Raw genomic sequence first — 20885 nt, 5'->3', positions numbered from 1 at the left:
CAAAATAAAGTCTGACACTGTTTCCACTGTCTCCCCATCTATTTTCCACAAGGTGATGGGACCAGATGCCATGATCTTAGTTTTCTGAATGTTAAGCTTTAAGCCAACTTTTTCACTCTCCTCTTTCACTTTCATCAAGAGGCTTTTTAGTTCCTCTTCACTTTCCGCCATAAGGGTGGTGTCATCTGCATATCTGAGGTTATTGATATTTTTTCCGGCAATCTTGATTCCAGCTTGTGCTTCTTCTAGCCCAGCATTTCCCATGATGTACTCTGCATATAAGTTAAATAAGCAGGGTGACAATATACGGCCTTGATGTACTCCTTTTCCTATTTGGAACCAGTCTGTTGTTCCATGTCCAGTTCTAACTGTTGCTTCCTGACCTGCATATAGGTTTCTCAAGAGGCAGGTCATTAATCATTAAGTGAAGTCGCTCAGTCATGTCAGACTCCTTGTGACTCCATGGACTGTAGCCTACCAGGCCCCTCCGTCCATGGGATCTTTCAGGCAAGAGTACTGGAGTGGATTGCCATTTCCTTTTCCAGAGGATCTTCCCAACCCAGGGATCGAACCCAGGTCTCCCGCACTGTAGGCAGACGCTTTACCGTCTGAGCCACCAGGGAAGTTATTAATCATTAGAGAAATGCAAATCAAAACTACAATGAGGGACTTCCCTAGTGGTCCAAGGGTTAAGAATCCACCTTGCAATGCAAGGTGCGTGGTTAGATCCCTAGTAGGAGAACTAGGATCCCACACGCGATGGAGTAAGGAGGTTCTCGCATCTTAACTTCTGAGCCTGAGCACCACGACGAGAGAATCCGTGTGCCACAACAAAAGGCCCCGTGTGCCATGACTCAGCCAAATAAATCCTTTTTTTTTAATAGAACACACACAATGAGATACCACTGCCCATCCACTAAGATGGCTATGATCAGAACAACAGAACAAGTGCTGGTGAGGATGTGGAAAAATTGGAAGCCTTAAACATTGCTGATGGAAATGTAAAACGGTGTAGCCAGTGTGGAAGACAGTTTGGTGGTTCCTCAGTAAGTTAAACATAAAACTACCATGTGACCCTGAAATGCCATTCATAAGTAAACATACCCAAAATAACTCAAACAGGTGTTCAAATGAAAACTTACCCACAAATACTCACAGCAGTATTGTTCACAGTGGCCAGTGGAGGAACCCTATAAATGTGTTAGGTGAAGAAAACCAGCTCCAAAGGCCTTATCTTCCATGTATATGAAATGTCCAGAGAAGACAAATCCATAGAGACAGAAAGGAGATCACAAGTTGACAGGAGCTGGGGGGAGGGAGCGAGACTGATTACCTCAATGCATTTGGGGTTTCCTTTGGGGCAGAGATGTTCTGGGCCCAGTTAGGGGTGATGGCTGCATAATATTGTGAATGTACTAAATATACTGATGGTAAATTTTATGTTATGTGTATTTTACCACAATTAAAAAAAAAAGTGGAGGCAGACCTGGTAGAAGCTGGAAGCTGCCAGACAAATGTACTTTGCAGAGCTTCCTTGAAGGGGGCTCTGAGCGGCCTCTGCATCTTCCTCACCAGGTTAGTCATGGGAGTTTTTTATGAGATGATCACTGCTCTCTCTCTCTTCACTCCCACTCCCTGGACCTGCTCTTTCGGGAGAAGCTGTCCTTCCCTCTGCCCTGCCTCAGGGATGGGGTGACTCCAGGACCTGAGTCCTATCTTTACATTTGAGTTTGGAAAAGTGAGGTCCTCTGGGCATGAATATAAAAGGTTTTGGAAGGATGTGGTCAAATTCCCAGCCTCAAGGGTTTAACGTTGGGTTAGAATTTAAGGAAGCCTTGCTTGGGACGGAAAAAAGATAAGGGAAAGTGGTAAAATTATTTGCTCAAAGAATGATATCTCTCAATTTTATTTGAAATAGCAATTCAATGCAGCTTCTACTTGAAACTGGCAGGGGAGGGAACTTGGATTTTTATGAGGCAAGGGAGTGAGGGAGAGATGCCAGATAGATTCGGAGGATCTAGAGGGGAAGTCTGGCTTCTACAGCTGGCTTAAAACTCAACATTCAAAAAATGAAGATCATGGCATCTGGTGTCATCACCTCATGGCAAATAGATGGGGAACAATGGAAATAGTGACAGACTTTATTTTCTTGGGCTCCAAAATCACTGTGGATGGTGACTGCAGCCACAAAATTAAAAGATGCTGGCTCCTTGGAAGAAAAAGCTATGGCCAACCTAGACAGCATATTAAAAAGCAGAGACATCACTTTGCCAACAAAGATCCATCCAGTCAAAGCTACAGTTTTTCCAGTGGTCATGTACAGATGTGAGAGCTGGCCATAAAGAAGGCTGAGCGCTGAAGAATTGATGCTTTTGAACTATGGTGTTGGAGAAGACTCGAGAGTCCCTTGGACTGCAAGGAGACCAAACCAGTCAATCCTAAAGGCAATCAATCCTGAATATTCATTGGAAGGACTGATGCCGAAGTTGAAGCTCCAATACTTTGGTCATCTGATGTGAAGAGCCAACTCGTTGGATAAGACCCTGACGCTGGGAAAGATTGAGGGCAGGAGGAGAAGGGGAAGACAGAGGATGAGATGGTTGGATGACATCACCGATTCAATGACATGAGTTTGAGCAAACTCTGGGAGACGGTGAAGGACAGGGAAGCCTGGTACGCTGCAGTTCACGGGGTGGCAAAGAATCAGGCACAACTGAGCAACTGAACCACAACAACCGCGGGAAGGAGCCTGGTTGTCACCTCTGTGTCTCTGTGCAACTGGCCGGCTCAGGAGGGAATGGCAGTCGGTAGACAGAGAAGACAGCAGAGCACCTCCAGAGTTCCCTGCAGCCCCAGGGTGGTGCAGGAGAGCAGTCAAATCCCCTTTCTACCACCCCACCCCCACGTCCAGGGAACAGGCGGTTCTGGGTGAACTAGAATCGATCTCAACAAGCCCAGCAGGGCCTCTCTGGTGGTCCAGTGGTTAAGGATCCACGTGCTAATACAGAAGACTCGAGCCCTGGTCCCAGAAGATTCCACACGCTGAGGGGCAACTCAGTCTGTGCGTTCTAGAGCCCAGGCTCTGCAACAAGAGAAGCCACCCCAATCAGCAGCCCATGCGCTGCCACTGGAGAGTAGCCCCTGCTCGCCACAACTAGAGAAAAGCCACAGGCAGCAAGGAAGGCAAAAATAATGAATAAATAAATATCCAAAAGCAGAAGAGCAGCAGTAAGGGACAACACGGTGAATCACATTCCTGGACAAAGTGGGGCACTCACATCTGGGCAGATGCCAGGTGGGACGGAAGTTCACCCTGACCCGGCTCCCTCCCCAGTGCATATGCCCCAGAGAAGGGAGCTGCAGTGATCCAGAGTAATCTTCCAGAACTAAGATTAAGTCTCCGCGCCCTGATGGAATTTCTCAAAAGAAAAAGCAGACTGACTCACAGAAAAACGAGGCTCTGTTTCTCCTGTGACACATAGCTTCAGAGATGCTGCCTGCCACCAAGGCAGTAAAGGGTTCTCACACCAGGGCCCCCGTCTACATCCACAGCCCCATTTCCTGCCTGTTTCTGCTCCACACCAGAAACTCCAGCACACAGACCACTCCACGAGCCCTCCTACTTTCTCAGCTCACCGGTGACAAGTGTTTAAATGGCCATTGCCTCCCACGAAGGGGTGAGGGTCTATGTCTTTTACACCTTTGTGGCTCTTCTGTAGCCCACAGAATGAAGTGGAAGTGATACCCCGTGACTTTCAAAGCTAGGTTGGAAAACTTCATGTGGCTTCTGCCTGGTTCTCCAGAAGCACTCATTTTTGAAGCCCTGAGCCACCAAGTTAGAAACATCTGACAGGGATAGAGTAGGATAATCAAATTATTAGCTTAGAAACCCTATTAGGAAATTATAGATAGACAAGAAGCTTCATGAGGGCTTTGGGAGATCACAATAAGAATGATCCCTCAAGAAAGTAATGGAAAAATTCTGAAACAATGTGGGCTTGCCTGACTCATAAAGCAAAAACAAGTCAGTAGGCATCAAAGCCAAATTGGCTGGCTTAACAATAAAATCAAGCTAGCTTGCTTAACAACAAAACCACGCAACAGAAGCATAAGGCATGCCCCAAAACAATAAAATAATTGTGTCATAAGACCTACATCCTGCTCAGTGAGCTCAGTGAGTTAATAACTCTCAAAACATGCTCTTTGGCCCCTAGGACATGTTCTTTGCACAGTGCCCCCAAACAATAAAACAACAGCAGAGAATAAGGCCTACAGCCTGCCCAGCAGTGTCATCAAGATAATGACCCCCAAAATACGCTCTGTGCACACACAAAAAACAATCATTTATGGAAAGGCGATTTTTCAAAATGAAAGACCCTCAGTGTACTGAGACGTGAAAATATTTTTCCAAAGTGCTACGGCAGTCCTGGCCTGACCACACAGGGACAAGAAAACCTCCCTGCCCAACCTGGGGGAGGAACTGATGATGGAAACGTGAGGTCTACTCAAGAAAGACAAAAGAGATCCTCTTGCCCTCCCCCTCTTTCTTCGATCATAAAAATGTAATCTACTGAGCACTTGAAAGCACAAGCATCCTATTCTAGTAAATCACTTCTGATCTGTCTCTTGGCCTCTCACTGAACTCCCTTCTGCGTTGAGACAGAAAGGATCACGGCACCAGAGTTCTTTGGAGCCCCGGAGACACACCTATCAGTTTCACATCCTGAGTCCCGCCGCCATGCTGTGAGGAAGACCCCAGCACACAGAAGCCTAGGCCAGGTATCCTTCTGACAACCCCACAAAGGTCACATCCAGTAGCCAACACCAACCACCGGACATGGGAGTGGAGACGCTTCCAGATACTTCCAGCCCCAGCAGTGGGGTCACCTGCAGCCTTGAAGCGTTTCTAGCTGGGGAATCCAGATATGGTGTCTCCATTGCACTCTTGTTCAATTCCTGATACAGAGCGTCCATGAGCATAACAAAATGATCATTTTGGTTACTAAGTTTTAGGGCCGCTGATTATGCAGTAGTAGTAACTGGAACATGGTTGTTTTTGTTAGTCACTCAGTCATGTCCGACTCTTTGCAACCTCATGGACCGTAGCCCACCAGGCTCCTCTGTTCATGGGATTCTCCAGGCAAGCACAGTGGAGTGGGTTGCCACACACTCCTCCAGGGGATCTTTCCAACCCAGGGATCAAACCTAGGTCTCCCGCCTTGCAATCGGGTTCTTTACTGATTGAGCCACCAGGGAAGTCCAAGAATACTGGAATGGGTAGCCTATCCTTTCTTCAGGGGGTCTTACCAACCCAGGAATTGAACCGGGGTCTCCTGCATTGCAGGCAGATTCTTTACCAGCTGAGCTACCAGGGGAGCCCACGTGTAAACACTACGACAGCTAGTGGGAAGCTGCTGTTAGCAGGAGGGCACTCAGCTCAGTTGCCCTGTGACGACCTAGAGGGGGTAGGGGAGGGAGAGAGTCTCAAGAGAGATGGGATATATATATAATTATGACTGATTCACGTTGTTGTATGAGACCAGCACAACACTGCAAAGCAATTAACCTCCAATTTAAAAAAAAAATAATTGGAGAAGGAAATGGTAACCCACTCCAGTATTCTTGCCTGGAGAATCCCATGGACGGAGGAGCCTGGTAAGCTATATAGTCCATGGGGTCGCAAAGAGTCGGACACAACTGAGTGACTTCACTTCACTTTTAAAAAATAATTAATTAATTAACTAATTTGCAGTCTGAGATAACCTACATTTTATTTCCTTTAACCTGCATTTTTTTTTCTTGGTCATAGTTACAAGTTTACAAAATAAAAGAGGCCTTGCCTTTTGAGATGACACAGGGTAGGAGCCTGGAGCTCACGTGAGTAAGAAGTCTAGGCGGAGCCCTGAGTGGTTTCCTAAAGGCATTTCAGAGTGTGGTTCCTGCCAGTGAACATTCCAACTCCCCCTGCACTGGGCTTTTTCGGGAGGCAGGGAAACACTTGTGAGTCACTTAGGAGCCAGATTCCATTCATGTCTATCATAAAAGTAAATTTCAGTGAGAGCTGCTGTGGTGATTGCGATAAGAGTAAACTGATAATAGCGTTAATGCTCACAGATCCATCTGCAAAGAGCTGGCAGAGACGGCTGGGAAAGAGCCTGCGCAGGGGTGCAGAAGGTGAGCTCTGTGGACACAGCAGAGTCCTTGGGCATCGGAGGCAAGGTCAACAAGGGAAGGGCTGCCAGCTTGGCTTTCCACCCAGGGGAGGCGGGGTGGGGCAGATGTCGAAAACGGACAGCATTTAGCTTGCAGTCAGAGGTCACAGCTTTTTTTTTTTTTTCTGAGCTGGGTCTTAATTGCTGTGTGTGGGATCTAGTTCGCTGACTGGGGATCAAACCCCGGCCCCCTGCATTGGGAGCGAAGAGCCTTAGTGTCTGAACCAGCAGGGAAGTCCTGACAAGCATTTTTAAAGGTGATGTTGGCTCTGCACATTGAGAACTCCATCAGCCTCTCAGATTTCCCACACCAGCTTCCCTAAGTGAAACTGGGGCGGTGGTGGAGGGGGGGAATGACTCAGCATCCTCCTCTGTCCCTCCCCCACGGGGCTGACTCAGCAGCATGAAACAAAATCTCAGACAGGACTTGTAAGAGTATCAACTAGCAGTGAGCAGATCAAGTCTAAGAATAAATGCGATTATTCCAGGTTTGGGCTTCCCTTGTGGCTCAGCTGGTAAAGAATCCGCCTGCAATGAGGGAGACCTGGGTTCAGTCTCTGGGTTGGGAAGATCCCCTGGAGAAGGGAAAGGCTACCCACTCCAGTATTCTGGCCTGGACAATTCCACAGACTGTGTAGTTCATGGGATCGCAAAGAGTTGGATACGACTGAGCGACTGTCACTGACACTTGTGTGGGTACGATGATAGGAATCATTCAAAGGATTGATAATCCACGATGTTATCAGGAAACCACTGACATTCAAAAGTCATCTAATAGTACTCTCAAGATCTGTGCATTTCACTGCACATAAATTTTACCTCAAAAAAAAAAAAATTTGTAAACAAACCTTGAACTCTAATTAATGATATGCATGGAACTGTCCCAATGTTTACAACTTTGAAATGCATTAAAAATCAAATAAATTGATGATGGTTAACGGGATAAGTATGTGCTAAAGCACCTTTAACAAAATGTTGTCAGTTATAGAATCTAACCTGGTGTTATATATGGGTGTTATACTGATGGTCTCTGTAAAAATCCTTTCAACTTTTTTATATGTTTGACAGTTTTCATAATGAGATGTCCAGACAAAAGCACTGACATAATAATAGATAACTAACAAGTTGAGAAGAAAAAATACTAAAAATGTGTTTTGACTATGGGAAAGTATGGGTTTTTTTGAGTTCTGACTACTTCTATGTGTTTTAACAGGTTCTCAGTCAGTAAGCATGCATCAAATGAACTCATTGGGCTATTTGATTATAATATTATACTCTTGGGACTTCCCTGGTGATCCAGTGGCTGGGACTCTGAGCTTCCAGCAGCACAGAGGGCCTGGGTTTGATCCCTAGTCAGGAACTGGATCCTGCCTGCCACAACTAAGAGTTATTAATAGAATGCTGCAACTAAAAGAGATCCTTGGTGCTGCAATTAAGACCTGGCGCAGCCAAATAAATAAATATTCTAAAGATAATAATAATATTATTACACTCTCAGCTTCATCCCTGGTGCTGCAATTAAGACCCGGTGCAGCCAAATAAATAAATATTCTAAAAATAATAATAATATTGCACTCTCAGCTTCAGGCAGCATGATATCTGGTCAAGCAGACAATCTGTTTGACATCTTAAAAAATGTATCAGGACAATTCAAACACATTAAAGGAAGACAGGAAAGAAAGACATTCTGAAATAAGGTGAAACTGACACTAAGAGTAAATTAAGGACACTAAAAAGTAGGTGAACTGTATTAAAAAGAGCAGTGATCTGGTCAAAACAGCCCCTGAGTTTCAAGTGGAACAAATGTGACTGAAATGACAAGGAGACAACTTGGAGTAGCCCATGAATGCTGGAAAGAGAAAGGACTCAATAATGAAACAGCTTTAAAAGTTAAAATTTAAGGGAAAAAACCAACCACCTAATAGACAAGTTAACAAAACATATGAACAGAATATCCATAGGACAAGGAATACAAAAGGCAGCTATCTTGGGAGCTAGAGGGGACCCAGTCCAGGGGATAAAGATAAACCCTGTGGATGGCAGAGCAGAAAGGGGACAAAACCAGCCTTGACCTTCATCCTTGCTGGGACTGCTTGCTTCCAGACTTCTAAGTATGATAAACAACATCCTTACAGTCTAGGCAGCATTTAGTTAGTTCTTATGATACTTGTGGGCTTCCCAGGTGGTGCTAGTGGTTGCAGCTAAATGACATCCCTCATATACTGGTACTATGTTGAGGTTATTATTATTATTATTTTTAATGTTGAGGTTATTGATGAAGAATTTATTGCAGCATTGTTCATGTTGGTAAATGATTAGATACAACCTAAGTACCATTTGGTAAAGACCCTGATGCTGGGAGAGATTGGGGGCAGGAGGAGAAGGGGACGACAGAGGATGAGATGGCTGGATGGCATCACCGACTCAATGGACATGAGTTTGGGTAGACTCTAGGAGTTGGTGATGGACAGGGAGGCCTGGCATTCTGCAATTCATGGGGTTGCAAAGAGTCAGACTAAGCGACTAAACTGAAATGAAATGAAGTACCATTTGAAGGGGACTGGTTAAATAAATTATGATACATCCATATACATGGATACACACATCCACTCCATGATACATGGAATAAAACAGTCATTTAAAAAGATAAGGCAACACAAAAGATGATATGCCGTATGATTCCATTTACATAAATTTTAAAAACAGGTAAGGTTAATCTAAGGTTCTAGAAGCCATCGTCGTGGGAGAAGGCACATGAGGCAGCACTAGTGGTCAAGAACCCGCGTCCAGTGCAGGAGACGTTAGAGACACTGGTTCCACCCCTGGGTCGGGAAGATCCCCTGGAGAGGGCATGGCAGCGTATTCCAGTATTCCCGCCTGGAGATTCCCCTGGACAGAGGAGCCTGGCGGGCTACAGTCCACGGGGTCGCAAACAGTCAGACACAACTGAGCACGCACGCACGCAGAGCAGTGAGAGTGCTGAGTCCTGACCACCGGGTCACCAGGGAAGTCCCGAGTGTTGGTTTAATGTCTGTCTTCCAGACTAACTATTAAGTACTGTGGGTACAATGATGGTGTCTGCCCTTGAACCACTCTATTTCCAGGACTCAGCCCCAGGCCTGGCACAGAAAACATTTGTTAGGTAAGTGAAATCATAAATGAGTACCAAAGAAATGCTTTTTAAATAGCCGCAGAAAAAACTGAAGTTACTTAGCTATCACTGTCTGAGGCAAAGTCACTTGTGGGGGAAAACCTGAGGTCCTTACAGCCTAAAACCTTTTCAGGAATGCATTCTCCCTCCAATCAGGTCTCAGGTCTCCTCCCAGGCCAACAGAGGGGGCAGGTCTTGTACAAGTCGCTGGACTTGCACAGCTGGAGAGCAACTAAGCCTACTTAGGAAGAAAGCAGACGGCTAGTTTGAGGCCAGAGAGTCAATAAGTGAGATTCAGCCTGGCTGGGCGCCAGAGAACAGAGCCCGGGCAGGACCAGGCGGTGTGAGCAGGAGTGACCCTGGAGGAAATGCATCACGAAGCGAAACCAGGGCAGAAATCCAGGGTGCTCTGGACACCCCGCATCAGAAACAAGGAGGGGAGGACTTCCCTGGTGATCCAGTGTTAAGAATCCACCTTATAATACAGGGTGCTTGGGTTCGATTGCTGGTCAGAAAACTAAGATCCCACATGTCAGGGGACAACTATGCCTGAGTGCTGCCGTACTGAGGCTCACGCCAGAACTAGAGAGTCTGGGTGCCTCAACACAAGGCCTGATGTGAGGAATCTAAGACCGGGATGCAGCGAGCAAATTAATTAATTATAATAAAATAGTTTTTAAAAAATGAGGAGGGAGACAATGCAGACAGAGGAGCTACAAGGATCACTGGCTGTGCTGGGGGCATCGATTTTTGACCAGCTTGACCCAAACCTACTGTGTAGCCTTCATCAGACCACCCAGTCTCCCTGGGCCACAGGTTCCCTGCGTGCAAAATGAATGGTTTCACAAAGACAACACTTACTAATAGTTCAGAACTTTTGTAAATGCTGACGTTCAATGACAACAGTTTCCTAAAAAGACAAAACGAAATAACTTGGACAAATTAAACCCTTTTCACCTTAAGGACTGGTTCCAAATTGGGAAAGGAGTACATCAAGACTGTATATTGTCACCCCACTTATTTAACTTATATGCAGAGTACATCATGGGAAATGCTGGGCTGGATGAAGCACAAGCTGGAATCAAGATTGCTGGGAGAAATATCAATAACCTCAGATATGCAGATGATACCACCCTTATGGCAGAAAGTGAAGAGGAACTAAAGAGCCTCTTGATGAAGGTGAAAGGAGAATGAAAAATCTGGCTTAAAACTCAACATTCAAAAAACTAAGATAATGGCATCCAGGCCCATCACTTCATGGGAAATAGATGGGAAAACAATGGAAACAGTGACAAACTTTATTTTCTTGTGCTCCAAAATCATTGCAGATGGTGACTGCAGCCATGAAATTAAAAGATGCTTGCTCCTTGGAAGAAAAGCTATGATAAACCTAAACAGTATATTAAAAAAGCAGAGACATTAATTACTTTACCTACAAAGATCTGTATAGTCAAAGCTATGATTTTTCCAGTAATCATGTACGGATGTGAGAGCTGGACCATAAAGAAGGCTGAGCGCCAAAGAATTGATCCTTTTGAACTGTGGTGTTGGAGAAGACTCTGGAGAGTCCCTTGGACTGCAAGGAGAGCAAACCAGTCAACACTAAAGGAAATCAACCCTGAATATTCATTGGAAGGACTGATGCTGAAGCTGAAGCCCCAGTACTCTGGCCACTTGATGTGAAGAGCTGACTCATTGGGAAAGACCCTGATGCTGGGAAAGATTGAGGGCAGGAGGAGAAGGGGATGACAGAGGGTGAGATGGTTGGATGGCATCACCGATTCAATGAACATGAATTTGAGCAAACTCCGGGAGATGGTGAAGGCCAGGGAAGCCTGATGTGCTGCCGTCCATGGGATCAGAGTCGGACAGGACTGAGCGACTGAACGACAACAACCTTCAGGATCTCAGCCAGATCCACGTAACAGTGCTGACTTAGGCTAAGTACTTATTTTCTTACTAGGCTCTCTAACCTAATCTATGTTTTAATCTGGTTCTAATTGTCCTGTAGGACTTCAGCTGTTTTCAATCACAATAGCTGATGTTTGCAGGATACACATTGCCTTTAAGGATCTAGAAAGTTCTTTCAGGTTGGCCCAGACAAACATTCTTGAGTGAAGATAGGGAAACTTGTCCCAGGATGCAGGACTGGAAACGGGAGAGAAAGGCTGGTGTGGGGGCTGCCTTCAGGACCTGCACTTAACTCCCAGCTGCGAATGAAAATTGTCATCTGCAGCATCAGTAAACAAACGATGCAGCCACCATCTAGGACAGCCACCTCCATCCTCCCCCTGGGGCCCTGAGGGAACTCAGCGTGCAGCCAGATGCCCCTGAAGTCACCACCCGCTGGGCCCTGAGGGGCTTCAGGACGGACCCAAACAGGACCCTGGGCCTAGTCAGCGAAGGTGCATATCAAAGGGGTGATTTCAATTATCTCAGATTTTTGCATCTTTCCATACAGGGAAAAATGCCAAATTAATTAACTTGAGATGTCTGGTTTTCTTTGGCTAACAGCAATCTTTTGATGTTCTGACTAGCTGGTTTCTGTTTCAAAAAAACCCCCGGATATACCCTGGCTCCTCCCTTAGGCCTTCAGAGCAGTCCCTCAGAGAATCAGAGAAACTGTATCCTCAGCTTAAGTCCTCAGGTTTATGCACCAAATAAAACATAATTCTCAACTTTTAGGTTGTGCGTGTTTTTGTTTTTGTTTTTTCAGTTGGCACAATGAAAGACTTGCTGTTACTTATTTTTTTGTTTTTTGCCACGTAGCTTGTGGGATCTTAGTTCCCCGACCAGGGATTGAACCCATGTCTCCTGCAGTGGAAGTCTTAACCACTGGACCACCAGGGAAGTCCCAAGACTTGCTATTATGAGTTTCATCTTGTGTACTTAGTCAGGTCCGACTCCTTCAGGCCCCATAGATAGCAGCATGCCAGGCTTCCCTGTTCTTCACCATCACCCGGAGTTTGCTCAAACTCATGTTAATTGAATCGGTGATGCCCTCCAACCATCTCATCCTCTGTTGTCCCCTTTTCCTCCTGCCCTCAATCTTTCCCAGCATCAGGGTCTTTTCCAGTAAGTCGGCTCTTTGCATCAGGTGGCCAAAGTATTGGAGCTTCAACTTCAGTATCAGTCCTTCCAATGAATATTCAGGGTTGATTTCCTTTAGGAATGATTGGTTTGCTCTTGCAGACCAAGGGATTCTCAAAAGTCTTCTCCAACACCACAGTTCAAAAGCATCGATTCTTTGGCATTTCAAATAAAGTCTGTCTTTTTCCAGTATATCTTACTTTGAATATTCTGCCAGAACACAGACCCTAAAGTTAGTCACAGATCTTGGATAACCTCGATTCACAGCAGTTTATGTACTAAAAATACTTATGTATTCCTTAGTCTTAATGGGCACAATAGCAGTCTTTCAAAAAACCATGCAGTGGGATGTCATAAAACTTGGATTGTAGCCCTAAATCATTTCTAGGTTTCTTTCTTTCTTTTTTTTTGGCCATGTCATGTGGCTTGTGGGAATCTTAGTTTCCCAACCGGGGAGGGAGCCCGCCCTCAGCAGTGCAAGGGCCTAGCACACTGGACTGCCAGGGAAGTCCCCATTTCTAGTTCAATTCTGTTTCTTGGTTGCTGAGTCAACTTGGGTAGGTTTCAAGGGTAGAACAACAGAGCATTGCATTCCCTCTGGAGGAAGTGAGGCGTGATATTGATCTGAAATATCTCCCACGAAGTGGCTGCTGACTATTTTTAGAACCAGAGTGACCAGTTAGTTCCCCATTTAATCTTGTACTGGGCTGGAGGCTGCTGAGGCAGCAAAGGGTTTAGAGCCACGTGAAGACAAGGACCCAAGGAGAAGTTTAGGGTCTCAGCTCTGTTGCAGGAAGGGGGACCCCTTCCAGGGCCCGAGAGGGGACTCTTGTCTAACACTCAGAAATGAATTACGCAAGGAGACACACATGCTGACAAAGCAAGAGACTCTATTGGAAAAGGGCGCCCTGGCGGAGAGCAGGAGGGTAAGGGAACCAGGAGAACTGTCCTGCCACATGGCTCACAGTCTCAGGTTTTATGGTGATGGGATTAGTTTCCAGGTTGTCTTTGGCCAATCACTCTGACTCTGGCTCCTTCCTGGTGACACCCAGCCAAGATGGATGCCAGCAAGAAGGATTCCTGGAAGTGGAAGGACATGTGGCATCTCCTTTTGACCTTTCCCGAACTCTTCTGGTTGGTGATGGCGTGTTAGTTCTGTGTTCCTTACCAGGACTTCCTATCGTAAAATAACTCATGAAAATGGTTACTGTGGTGCCTGGCCAGTTCCAGTCAGTAGGGTTTCCCTAACAGCTCCACAGCTTGGGATCTCTGGGCCTTACCATCAGAGTGACCAGACCCCAGGTAAACAGACCAACGCCAGAGGTTAAGGGCGGGGTCGTCAGAGTTAGATTAACCAGGGTTGCTGCACACTCACCATGTGCTACCGGGAAGACATGGACAAATCATGTGAGCACTCTGCACCCCTGTACCCTCCTCCATAAAGGACATAAACACAATTTCCCTTAGAACTGCTTTGGAGATGAGATTCCTAGAGGATTAACAGAAGCTGGTCACAATTGTGTATTTGGCACCTAGTTCTCTGCTTGACTTCAAATAGGTGCTCACTGAGAAACTGTTGAATGAATAAATACATGAAGGATGAATGTGAAACGCTTAACAAATAGCCTGCCTCATGGTGAACAGTAAAAGAAGACACATGAACTGAATGGTTTACATAAAGAGTTTGGGACACAGGACAACATGGGGCTGATCTGTATAAGGCCTCACCTGGAAGAAGAAATCTAAATGCAGGTGAACTGATTGATAGTTACCGTGTCCTCCTCTCAGTAAAGGAGCCAGCCTGGGAAAGCTAGGTGAGTAAAAATGTACAAAAAGGAGCACTCTTCTGTTAGATTCAACATTGGGGGTGTGTGTGTGTGTGCTCAGTCACTTCAGTCATGTCCGATTCTTTGCGACCCCATGAACTATAGCCCACCAGGCTCCTCTGTCCATGGGATTCTCCAGGCAAGAATACTGGAGTGGGTTGCCATGCCCTCCTCCAGGGGATCTTCCCGACCCAGGGATGGAACCCACCATCTCTATGTCTCCTACACTGGCAGATGGGTTCTTTACCACTAGCACCATCTGGGAATTAAAGGAGAACACAAACCATTTTCCCCAACACCCAGCTGGGGCCCTGAGGACTGAAACCACCTGACCCCCACATCTCCTTTAGAGACTTCCTTGATCTAACTTTAGAATTCCACCGCCCTCATTAGCATGACTTTGCCATTCCAAAAGACTCTGCCCAGACAAAAGGCTAGATTGTTCAGAACAAGAACTTCCTGAAAGATTCATGCCCTTCAGTGGAAGCCATCAACAGATACTCTGCCCCTTAAGATTCTTCAAATCCCTCAAATTCCTCGCCAGTCCTGGATAGTTGCCTCCTGATCCTTATCCAGTCCTGATCGAGGGCATAAACTGAACTCCACATTCTAATCCCTTTCCACCTTGCCTTCCCCTTGGAGCCACTGCCCACGCACCATGCAGGCAGTGTGCAGCAAGTGACCGTCAACTACAAATTGGCACTTGGCATCTACCGCGACAGGGACTAAATCACGTGCTGCTGTGGCTGTTGATTTTCAACCCACCCACCCTCCCCGAAAGAAAGGAGGCACTCTGTGCCCTGGGGAAAACAGGTCTTAGGGTAGTTAGATACTTTCAGGAGCCAATTTTATGAGCCCAATTCTTATCTCTCCTCATATCTAGAAAAGCACTAAAATCTTTCATGGTGACGACCGCTCCTTGTGACTAACAGAAAGCTTCTGTAAAAAACATGTGCTTGACTGCATGTACTCCCCCTTCACCAAAATCACCTCTATACTGATCTTCCCCCCACCTCCCCACCGCCTCTTTGAAGCAGTCTCTCAGATCTATCTGAGGTGCTGTCTCCCAGGCTACAGTCCTTAATCTGTGCCCAATAAAATTTAACTTGGGACTCTCACATTGTGCATTTTTTTAAAAAGTGGGCACAATAAACTGAGCTTGGTCTTTTCAGTGGGTCTTTAGGCACAGTTGCATTGATAAATAGAGTCACAGAATGTCAAGAGTAGAAAAGCAGCCTTAAGGGGCCTGATCCACCAAGGATGGGCCCCGCTAGCAGATTTCCTTCTCCTACGAAGAGTCATCAAGGCTCTGCTCTGAGACCCCTGTGCTAAGATCCCCTCTTCCCACGGGGCCTATTCTGTCTCTGCCTGGTCCTCTCCCCGTGTCTCCCACAAATCATATTCACCCCAAGACTGGCTTCCCTTCCAAGAACCAACTGACAAGGAAACCATCAGCGCTGAGTCCTTATCAGCTCCCTCTGAAGGCAGCTGCCCCTCAAAGCAGGATCTAAAATATCAGAGGCCTGCTCAGAAATCTCTTATCTCCTCTCTCAAGCAGGATCAGAAATTCCTACCATTCCCGTTTGGGAATAGAGATTCTGTATCTGACAAAACCAGAAAAAAAGATAATAATAATTGTTCCCTCTGTTTTATCTGTCCGGGAATGGAAATAGCTGTATAGGATGCAGAGAAGGGGGCTTCCCTGGTAGCTTAGCTGCTAAAGAATCTGCCTGCAATGCAGGAGACACTGGTTCAATTCCTGGGCTGGGAAGATCCTCTGGAGGACGGCATGGCAACCCACCTGCTCCACTATTCTTGCCTGGAGAATCCCATGGACAAGGAGCCTGGTGGGCTACAGTCCATGGGGTCTCAAGGAGTCGGACATGACTAAGTGACAGAGCACTTTCTACAAAGGCAAAAAGTGAAAGTGTTTAGTCACTCAGTCATGTCTGACTCTTTGCAACCCTCATGGACTGTAGCTCGCCAGACTCCTCTGTCCATAGGATTCTCCAGGCAAGAATACTGGAGTGGGTAACCATTCCTTTCTCCAGGGGATCTTTCCAACCCAGGGACTGAACCTGGGTCTCCTGCATTACAGGCAGATTCTTTAACCACTGGACCATTAAGGAGTGAAAATGAAAGTTGCTCAGTCGTGTCTGAGTCTTTGCGACCCTATGGACTATACAGTCCATGGAATTCTCCAGGCCAGAATACTGGAGTGGGTAGCCGTTCCGTTCTCCTATGGATCTTCCCAACCCAGGGATTGAACCCAGGTCTCCTGCATTGTAGACGGGTTCTTTACCAGCTGAGCCACCAGTGAATCCCAGTAATAGTTTTTTGAATGGGGAATATATAAGACCTGTTCTATCCTTTACAAACTTCTCAGCCAAGATGAACAAAGCAGGACTTGAATCCCAGTTGCTTTGAAAATATTTTATTCTTGTTCTTTCATATAGAGGTAATGCGTATCTGTTATAGACAATTTAGAAGATAGATAAATTTGAAAAAGGTTACCTGTTGTCTTCATCATCTGAATGTTACCTCTTATCCTGAATCTTTTTATATCTTTACTGGTCATCTGTGTTTCTGCTGCTACACATTCTCTTTGCATGCCTTGTGCTCATTTTTTCTGCTAGGATATTCAGTTTTCTCTCTAGTAAGTTATAAGAGCTCTTTATATATTAGGATAGTCATCATTAATCTGTTCCATATTTTATACAATTTCCTGAGGTTTAACCAGCCAGAGAGGTGAAGGGTCTGGATCCTATTGGAATAAAGGAAGGTATGCACTCAGGAAATGCCCACAAAGGTGGATCTTGGGAGCATGGGGGAATCAACACCATAAAACCTGGGGCAAGTAGGGAGAAGACGGAAGGACTTCCTTCAGAAGACGGAAGGAAAAGCTGAGAACAAAGACTCAAGTCACAGAAGGCAAAACAAAGAGACCAGGGACAGTGCAAGAGGGTTTCTAAATGGATAAACTCGTCCCAGAGGACTGGGTGGAGTTCCTTTCGATTCAGCTGGATGTGATTAGCTTTTCAACTTGCCCAGTACTGCATGGAGCGGAGCCAAGGCCACCCAGGGTGGTTTGCAGATGTAGGAAAGGGGGAGATCCCTAAGATCTTAGCTAAAGCAGCAGAAGTTACCCTTCCAAACAGACACACTCATGCTCTCTACATCCCTCCCACACCGTCAAAGGCTTCCTTCTTCATTTCAGACCCCTTAATGCTACCCCAGGAGTGTCCCACCTGGAAGGCCTCCAAGCTTCCTGTAAGCTCACTCCACCCTCTGTAATGGAATTGTTTAGTCTCTTTTTTTTTTTTTGATGGCTTTTTAAAAAATTATTATTATTTTAAAAACACTCTAAGTCTCCACATCAATTTAGCTATTCATGGGCGAGAAAGGGCTCAGAGAATAGACCTCTAACAGTACAATGTCTTCTGTACCACACACCTTCATGCTCAGAGTATCTGGTGATGGATAGAGAGAGGGTGAGGCCCACAGAGCGCAGGGCTTGTTCCTGGCAGGGGATCACCGGCAGAGTCCTGGCCCCCGCTTTCCAGAGGCCTGTTAGCAGCTGAGATGGCTATGGCCCTGATGCCAGAGGAGTTATCTATTTTGAGGATAAGCAGAGGCTGGCTGGCTGCTGGAGACTGAGCTGGGGACCTTTGACCAGTGCCCACCTGTATTCAGAACAGCATCACGAGCGGCACAGATTCGTGCTCATTTCAGCTGCTCAGGGCTCTCCAGAGCTGGATGCAGAGAGCAGGTCTGACGGCGGGAGGGCACTGCTCACTAGAGACACCTGGGTGATGCATGCACCCTCAGATGTTCTGACTCCGGGCCTGGGGTCAGTGTGTGTTGTGTGCATGTCTGTCTGTCTTCTCTGAGTCCCAGGCATGAGCCCGGTGCGTGGCCATGGTGAGAACCACGTACTCTAGCCCAGGGGACACACTCTTTGAGGGCTGCCATGAGAAGCTATGGTATTTGGGTGAAGCCTGCCCGCCTGCACTTGCCCGTGCCCAGGGCACACGTACTAAAGCGCATCAGTCGTGTCCAATAGTCTCTTTTTTAAAAAACAAAACCACGAAAACACCTTGCTGAGTTTCAACTATCTTCAGACATTCCTGTCTATTGAATTCTGTCCTGAATCTGTTTGAATTTAAACTTCTCGGATTCACTGATGGGACACTTGGAAAGAAAGTGACAGTTTACAAAGAAGACTTTACAATCCTCCCTGTGCCTAAGAGTGAGACCTGAGTTCTGAAGGCTGCCTGGTTTTGACTTGCTCCCTTTTCCCTTCTTGCTCTGTATCCAGCTCTTTCATTCTTTCTTTCTTTTTGAGGGGGGGGGTGGGGAGGGTGGTGCAACGTAACATGGGAGATCTTAGTTCCCTGACCAGGGATTGAAACTGTGCCTTCTGCAGCAGAGGCGTGGAGTCTTAACCAGTGGACCACCAGGGAAGTCCCATCTAGCCATTTCAATTTCTGCTCTTATAACCAGATGGTGACTGCAGCCATGAAATTAAAAGACGCTTACTCCTTGGAAGGAAAGTTATGACCAACTTAGACAACATATTAAAAAGCAGAGATATTACTTTGCCAACAAAGGTCCATCTGGTCAAGGCTATGGTTTTTCCAGTGGTTAAGTATGGATGTGAGAGTTGGACTGTGAAGAAAGCTGAGTGCCAAAGAATTGATGCTTTTGAACTGTGGTGTTGGAGAAGACTCTTGAGAGTCCCTTGGACTGCAAGGAGATCCAACCAGTCCATTCTGAAGGAGGTAAGTCCTGGATATTCACTGGAAGGACTGATGCTGAAGCTGAAACTCCAATATTTTGGCCACCTCATGCAAAGAGTTGACTCACTGGAAAAGACCCTGATGCTGGGAGGGATTGGGAGCAGGAGGAGAAGGGGACGACAGAGGATGAGATGGCTGAATGGCATCACCGACTCGATGGGCATGAGTTTGAGTAAACTCCGGGAGTTTGTGATGGACAGGAAGGCCTGGCGTGCTGCGATTCATGGGGTCGCAAAGAGTCAGACACGACTGAGTGACTGAACTGAACTGACCCAGAAAAGGTGAGGGGTCCCCTGATGTCTTTCTTGACAGAAGAGAAGCCATTTTTGGCCTAAGCTATTTGTGATCTAGTGGGCTTCCCTGGTGGAAAAGAATCTGCCTGCCAATGGAGGAGACTTGTTGGATTAGATCCCTAGGTCAGGAAGATCCCCTGGAGAAGGAAATGGCAACCCACTTCAGTATCCTTGCCTGGGAAAACCCATGAAGAGAGGAGCCTGGTGGGCTATAGTCCATGGGGCTGCAAAAGAGTCAGAAACAACTCAGTCACTAGACAACAATTTTGCTTTCTAAGCCTGATCACAATCCTTCCCCTTAAATGGGCCTCAACAGTTTTTATCTTAAGGGAACAAAAGAACAAACAACTGGCATCAGGCAACAAAAGTAACAGTAGGGACTTCCTTGGTGGTTCAGGGGTTAAAACTCTGCTTCCAGCGCAGGGGGCCCAGGTTTGATCCCTGGTTGGGGAACTAATCCCACTTGTCTCCCAGCATGGTCAAAGAAAGGAAGGAAGAAAGAAAGAAAAGTAACAGTAACAAAGATAACAAGTTAGTTGTAAACTCCCAGTTCTATTTCATGGTAAAGATTTGCCTGAAGAAATTTATTGCACTGTTTTGCAGATTTTAAACTTCCACTGGGGACTCAACCCCTGGTCAACTGAAACCAAAGGGATGATGATGTTGACCTCTTCTGACAGACACTGTGGCTTCAATCAACTGAAACTTGGACTCTGTCAACCTTTGCCCCCATTCTAAGCCGACTCCTCTGCGCAAGCCCCTTCATTAGTATGTATGTTCTCTTAGCTTAAAACTTCCCCATTTTGCTTTTCCGGAGGACTGCTTTGGGGAAGATCCCCAGTATTCTCCTTACTTGCTGCAAATATTAAATCCTCCCTTCTCTCGATCTTTGGCTCAGCTGTGTCTTTCGCTCGACCTCCATCAAGAGGGGAGCTTGGACTGGATGGCACGTCTCTCCTTTACACGAGGCATTCCCAAATGTCATTATCCTAATGACTGTTTTCCAGAGCAGGTTCATTTCTCAAAGGGAGAGTTCTGTGGTTTCCTGGCAGGGACATGATTGAGGACTAACATTATTTGTAGACCTGGGTTTTTGCGGGGGAGGGGGCAGGAGAGAGGACAAGCAGGAAGGGAAACTCCGTATCTATAAAATGAGCAGAAGGGAATGCAGTCCCTCCTCCACCCACTCTCCCCGCTTCCCCACAAAATACAGGTGAAAAATACACCACCCCCATAACAGCAGTCACTGTCTGAACATGTACTTTGATCACAGCTGCTACCAACCAAAGCAGAGACAGCGTTTCTTTCAGTTTTGCCTTCCCAGCTCCATAAATACACACACCGAGGAGGGACTCATTACAAATAGCTGTTAAGTGAATAAACACACGTGCTATAATATGCCTGTGTTATCATCCCCAGCTCGCTAAAGTGAATCAGTAATATCTTTGGGACTTCCTCGGTGGTCCACTGGTTAAGGTTCTGCCTTCCAATGCAGGGGACGTGGGTTTGATCCC

Source organism: Cervus canadensis, chromosome 22 (assembly GCF_019320065.1).
Source record: "Cervus canadensis isolate Bull #8, Minnesota chromosome 22, ASM1932006v1, whole genome shotgun sequence".
NCBI classification, from domain to species: Eukaryota; Metazoa; Chordata; class Mammalia; order Artiodactyla; family Cervidae; genus Cervus; species Cervus canadensis.
Note: the sequence above shows the minus strand (reverse complement) of the source record.